Consider the following 6,473-nt stretch of genomic DNA (forward strand, 5'->3'; position numbering starts at 1 on the left):
CATTTTGATAAACTCCCATTAAAACTGAATATTAGTAGGATAGCTACACGATGAACAGATGAAGGAAAAAGATGAACTTATTCTCTCAGCACGAATTTCTTAATTACAAGCAGTGAAAATCTTCCCTACCAAAGGTTGTCAGCCCATTACGCTTCTCGTACTTGAGCGAAACGCTTTCTAAAGCGAATTGTCCATGAGAGGAGAGCCCCTTTCCCTCTCGAAAAAATAATTTGGGTATCATTTATTTATAATTCAAAATATTTCCGAGTCGGATTTTTAGTGGGTAATCCCCTCCCTCCCGAGGAGAAAAGGAAAATTTTCTGAACACACTCTTGAATTTATTAACTCATGTACATCTTACAGTGTATACGAATGTGTTATTTACTGAGCCAATGAAAAATATTTTGCTGATATTGATGTAAAAACGTCATCAATCTCACGGCAACGCATAAAGTAGTGTAGCTACTTTTCTGCACTGATCTCTTTAATTCAATTTTTATTTGAAATTGTTTTTTAATCAAGAAAACATTAATTCAGCTTGATCAAAAACTTTCATGGGTTATTAACTTATAGTGCTCATCATTCAGAAAATTCGACAAATATAGAAACACCCCCCTCCCCTCTCCACGGTATGCACCTTAATAGTATCATTTTTTATTATATTATTCCAGTCAAAATGAATTTGAATAACCATACCTATACTGGATTCCTAAACTTCACAGAAATTTTTTCAAAGATGGTGTGTTCCAGTAAATGTTCTTCCAACCCTGTTTTTTTTACTCCTCACTAAAATATTAACGGCATTGAAGGAGAAACGTCAGGAGTACCGCACAACAATATATTCAAGAAGTGGTGTAAATCAGATGTGGATATCTAAAATTCCAAGGACCTTTTAGAAAAATTGAACTCATAAAATTTTACCAAAATAAATAAAAAAAAATCAAAACGTACGACTTTTCAACACTACAATACCCCACGAAAAATTATAGTCCAGACTTTTTGACATCATTGATAGCTGCTTTTTCAATGAAAATGGAACTCGTAAATTTACTAACCTTGTCAAATGATAATTTGCAACAGTATTTTGGATAAAACATTCTGATTCTACACAAAAGTACTCTGAAGTTGAACCATGTGTATTAAAAGGTTCTTGAGTTTCTGATTGACAATATATAATTATGTAGTTTTTTGAGACCAGGTCTTCCAACAATCTATCGGAATTCCCATGGGTACTTGTTGCTTCCATTATTAGCAGACCCATTTTTGTATTCTAATGTTGCAGAATTTATTCAAATCTCATACATGAGAAGAGGAAAACACTTGCTGTGGCCTTCAATTCGACAATAAGATATATCGAGGACGTAAATTATCAATTAACAATAGTTATTTCCATTCATATTCAACTCGATATATCCCAATGAGCTTGAACTAAAATATACCAGATTCTGACACATCTGTTTCATTTTTGGATATTTTACTAGAAAAAGACGTTAATGGTAACCTAACAACTAAGCTTTGTGATAAACGTAATGACTTTCAATCGTTAACATCCCTTACTTATGTAGCAATATACCCTAATCACCTGCATATGGTTTTGTTTGTCTCTCAGTTGATACGATAAGCAAAAGTATGCTCTACGTACGAACAATTTGTAGAACGAGGCAAGCTATTGACAAACAAGTCGAAGAAACAAGAATATTAACAATTTCGTTTAAAGTCAACATTTGGCAAGTTCTATGGGCGATACAATGACTTTGTCCGCAAATACAAGCTATTATTAAGTCAAATGCTGACTGACGTTTTTCATACTAACTTGTATGCAATTATTTACAAACTGCATTGTCTACCGAATTTTCCGTTTTTCCTGAACTTGACAAGGTGCACACGGCGGATGTTGCCGATCGGCAGGGGATGCTCACTTCCCCATAATGTTTACATTTGATAAAGAAAACTGATTTATGCAAATCTATTACACATCTTATAAAGCTAGCATTACTAATGGTGTATTTCCATCCTGTTTAAAACAAGCAAAAGTCACTCATATTTTCAAAAATGGCGACCATGCAGATCCAGGGAACTACAGACCCATATCCATTCTTCCAACATTATCAAAATTAGTTGAAAAACACATAGCCGATCAAATACGTAACTTTACCTCTAGCTTTGATCTTTTATTTAAATCACAATCTGGATTTCGAGAATTTCATTCATGTCAAACGGCTCTAACAAAACTAACAGATAATTGGTTACAAGCTATGGACCAAGGAAATCTAGTAGGCATAACTTTCCTTGATTTTAGCAAGGCATTTGATTTGGTTAATCATGATATCCTTATAAGTAAACTTCTATCATATCACTTTGACCACATGGCTATTAAATGGTTTCATTCTTATCTAACCTCAAAGTCTCAGTGTGTAAAAATAGGTACATATTCCTCTGATTTCTTGCCTGTCACAGCAGGAGTGCCCCAGGGATCTATCTTAGGTCCCCTATTATTTTTATTGTATATAAATGATCTCCCTTTACATGTAAATAGCACAGATATTGATATGTTTGCTGATGATGCAACCTTACATACACATCATAAAAATGTAGAAGATATTGAGAATGCCCTTAACTTTGATTTGTGTGAGATTGAAAATTGGTGTTCCAAAAATCAAATGGTGTTGAATACCAATAAGACAAAATGTATGCTTATGGGAACTCAACATAGAAAATCAAAGATAAATTCTCCTGAATTAAATTTATATGCTTCAAACAAATTAATTGAAAATGTTGAATCTGAAAAAAACTTTTGGGAGTATATATTGATCATTCATTGCGCTATAATTACCATATTGACTCAGTTTGTAAATCTTTGACGTATAAATTATATACCTTACGCAGAATTAAAAAATTTCTCCCATTACACACAAGAAAACTATTCTTTAATGCATACATTCTACCTTCTTTAAATTATTGTCTAACTGTTTGGGGCAATGCGCCAGGTGCTGGCATAGGTAGGGTTTTTAAATTGCAAAAAAGGGCAGCCCGGATTATATTAGATGTGACTTATGATGCCCCTTCACTACCATTATTTGAAAAACTTGGATGGCTGACCATATATGAGTTGACTGATTTTCATAAATAAGTATTACTGTACAAAACACTTCATGATATGGCACCTGATTATTTAAGAGACTCTTTTGAATTTATTTCTTCTAACAATCATGTTTTACGATCTGAAACCAACTATGACCTTCGTCTACCGAAATATCGAACAAATCAATTTAAAAATTCTTTTTATTATTTCGGTGTTCATTTATGGAACAAATTACCTTTGTATATACGTTTTTCACCAACTGTACACACATTTCGCAAAAATGTGGTAAAAATTTATTATAACTTGCCGCAACACTGTTTAAGTAAGGTAATTCCATGTCCTAAACTTTTAATTGTACTTGTATTTTTACATCATGTTGTGTTATTTAATTAGTGTAAAATGTTTTCATAATTGTATTATTATTATGTTTAGAGGGCCCCGAGGAAGACTAGTGCATTGCACTAATCGGGTTACCCTCTTTAAATAAAGTATTATTATTATAGTTATTATTACATGATCCCAACTCTGATGATTTAGATGTCCGTGTTTTCTCCACATTCAATTGAGCATTAAGTAAAAAGACTACAAGCTGGGGAAAACTGATTTAAGCGAACGAGAAAAAGAAAACAAAAGATATGCTAATTGAAAAATTACGTCTGTTTAAAAAGATGTGTTCTTGGCCCAAAAGTTTAATTACATAATGAATGTTTAACCCTTTCTCTACCGGCGCATTTTACGTGATTTTGGAGACCTTTTGACAGAGCATTATCAAATTATCTCCAACTTTTTAATCAAAGGAGAAAGCTAGGCATAATGCATACCATTTTGTAGGGAATTTTTTAGAGATGATTTTTCATGACTATTCACATACCCAACGACTGACCTTATTAGTAGAAATGGAGGTCAAAGGTCAATTAAGTGCAAAATTTTATCGAAATTTTTTATACTTTTTAATCTTCAATCTAAAAATTTACAATGATGTATGTTGAAATAGGAAATTTGGAATATACTCACAAAAGAGCATTATACTGTACTACATGAATCACATAAACTTTTTTTTCAATTCTGTATATAATGACTTAAAAGGGGTTGCTAAGCAACATAATATTTTTTAATTTTCGGGCAGCAATTTTCGTTTTTTACTCATCCTAGACACATTAATGCATTCCAGCACACATTAAAGTCAGATGTGAGGTCATAAAATTAAAAGGGATATACAGAAGATAAATTGTCTGAAAGTTTGACCTCATTAGAACTATTTTTAGGAGGTCAAAGGTCCAATAAGTGCAAAAATTTCATCAACTTTTTCAACACTTTTCAGTATTCTTGCTAAAATTTTACACAATGGATGCTGAAACAGAAAATTCTGAAAACACTCTCTAGAAGGCATAATGCTGAACTGCAATATCCATACACCATTTAAGTTTAAATTTGTGTTTAATGACTTTTAAGTGGTTGCTTAGCAACTACAACATTTTTTTATTTTTCGCCTGTATATGTTTGTTTTCACTCAATCTTGACACTTTTGTGCACTCCATGATATTGTTAAGTAAGATAGGGAGCCAAAATAATGTAAAGGATATACAAGAGATTCTAATTATATGTGCTGATGAGCCTACTAAGATACAACTAAAACACCATTATCACATTAATCAATTTAATTGATAAATGAATATTTTTGGTTGCTAAGTAACAATACCCACAGTACAATTTTAACTAAAATTCACATTTCTGCCTCCATACAGTATAATATCAATATACTTACAAAGCATAATGTTTAGCATATACCAAATTATTTAAAAAGATATTCCTCAGACATATTTTATTAGGTTTTTAGCAATAATTAACCTTAATATTTTTGAGGCAATAAAGGTCAAAGGTCATTAAGTGCAAAATTTGTGCTTCAGATTTTTGTCTCTTTTTTCAAACTTTTCCTTCCACCATGAGAAAATAAATTAAAAATTACAAAACCGAAATAGACGCCTTTTACACTACTGTTTATTTAAAATAATTCAATTTGATTTTTAATGAATATTTTTGGCTGCTAAGCAACAAGACCGAGGGAAATATTATACAAAAATACTTGAGGTACTATCCATTTGACACTGTAATGTTTCACTCTTCTTCCTTTAAAAAACAGTTCAAATAAATTATCTAAAAACTTATTAAAATGAAATATGTTTTTTTAAAATGAATTTCACATTCATTTTACAAAGATATCTAAATTTGATAAAAATTTAATAAAAATTCTGACAAACTAGTATGATTGCTTACATATCAACAAATGTATGGCAAATTACACCTATATGTAAATTTAATATAATCGATAATCAAGAAGTTGAACATAACTTTTATGCAATGTCATCAAGTCTCATAGCAGTTTAATATTTATATATGTACATATATTAGAATTCACTGGACATCAGAAATATGGACTTTAAAAATACATGATGTTTTTCATAGCTTTCTCTTTTTACATGACAAATCTGCACTCTTTCGAACATCTTCTCCTTCTTTACTATGCCATTTCTTAAAACAATTTCTGTCACTTGATAAACAAAGAGGAATTTGGCATGATGGACAAAATACAAGTGTCTTATAACTAGGAGACTTCTTCTTTAAAAGTATTGCCTCAGCATTACAAAATGTACAATCTTTTCTCTTATCTAAAAATTCAGGTATACATTTAACAACACTTTCTTTTGATACACACATTTCATTCAAACCCATCAGTGACAAAGCAAGTGATTCACGAAATTCAAGTTGTCCAAACCCTGAAGAACAATTTTTAATCTGACTTTCATGCGATTTTCTAAATTCTTGAAAAAGAATATAAGAATTCACAACCATTATATCTAATAAATGAAAAAACAAAACTTTCCACCAATGATATTGTGTTCTTATATAAGATGGATATTTATTTGTAAACTGGTTTGAAAGATCAACAGCTCCCATACATTTATTATAATTATTTGCTACTACAGGTTGTACTAGTTCTTTTTTGTTCCAAGTTAATCTAGATTTCATAGTGCGTTCACAAACAGTTGTAGCTGAACCCTGGTGTAAAGGTGACATAAAAGTGACTACTTTACAGTCTTTCCACTGAACAAATACAAATTCATCAACTCTGTGCCATCTAAAGTCACCACCTGTTGCTACTCTTTCCCAAATTTTTACATCTCTAAGTTCATCAGGTATAGATAAACTGTTAGATTTCAGTACCCCAACAAGGTGAAATTTCCTTGCAAACAATTCTTTGCCAAGAGCTAAAGATGTATAAAAACAATCAGTAAAAAGCCTATACCCTTGATCAAAAGGGGATTCACATAATCTAAGTGTTACATTGTATCCAATACCTTTTGCACAATCAGTAAATATGGTGTTCTTTTTA

At 31.3% G+C, this 6,473-nt stretch overlaps 1 pseudogene; it reads right to left on the minus strand.

The window, feature by feature from the left end:
* Nucleotides 1-5,811: 5,811 nt before the first annotated feature.
* Nucleotides 5,812-6,473, minus strand: part of LOC133189305 (uncharacterized) — a 6,650-nt pseudogene continuing 5,988 nt past the window's right edge.

The sequence above is a fragment of the Saccostrea echinata genome, unplaced genomic scaffold, assembly GCF_033153115.1.
Source record: "Saccostrea echinata isolate AGI-Se365-2 ecotype Australia unplaced genomic scaffold, CSIRO_AGI_Sech_v1 ptg000017l, whole genome shotgun sequence".
Lineage (NCBI taxonomy): Eukaryota > Metazoa > Mollusca > Bivalvia > Ostreida > Ostreidae > Saccostrea > Saccostrea echinata.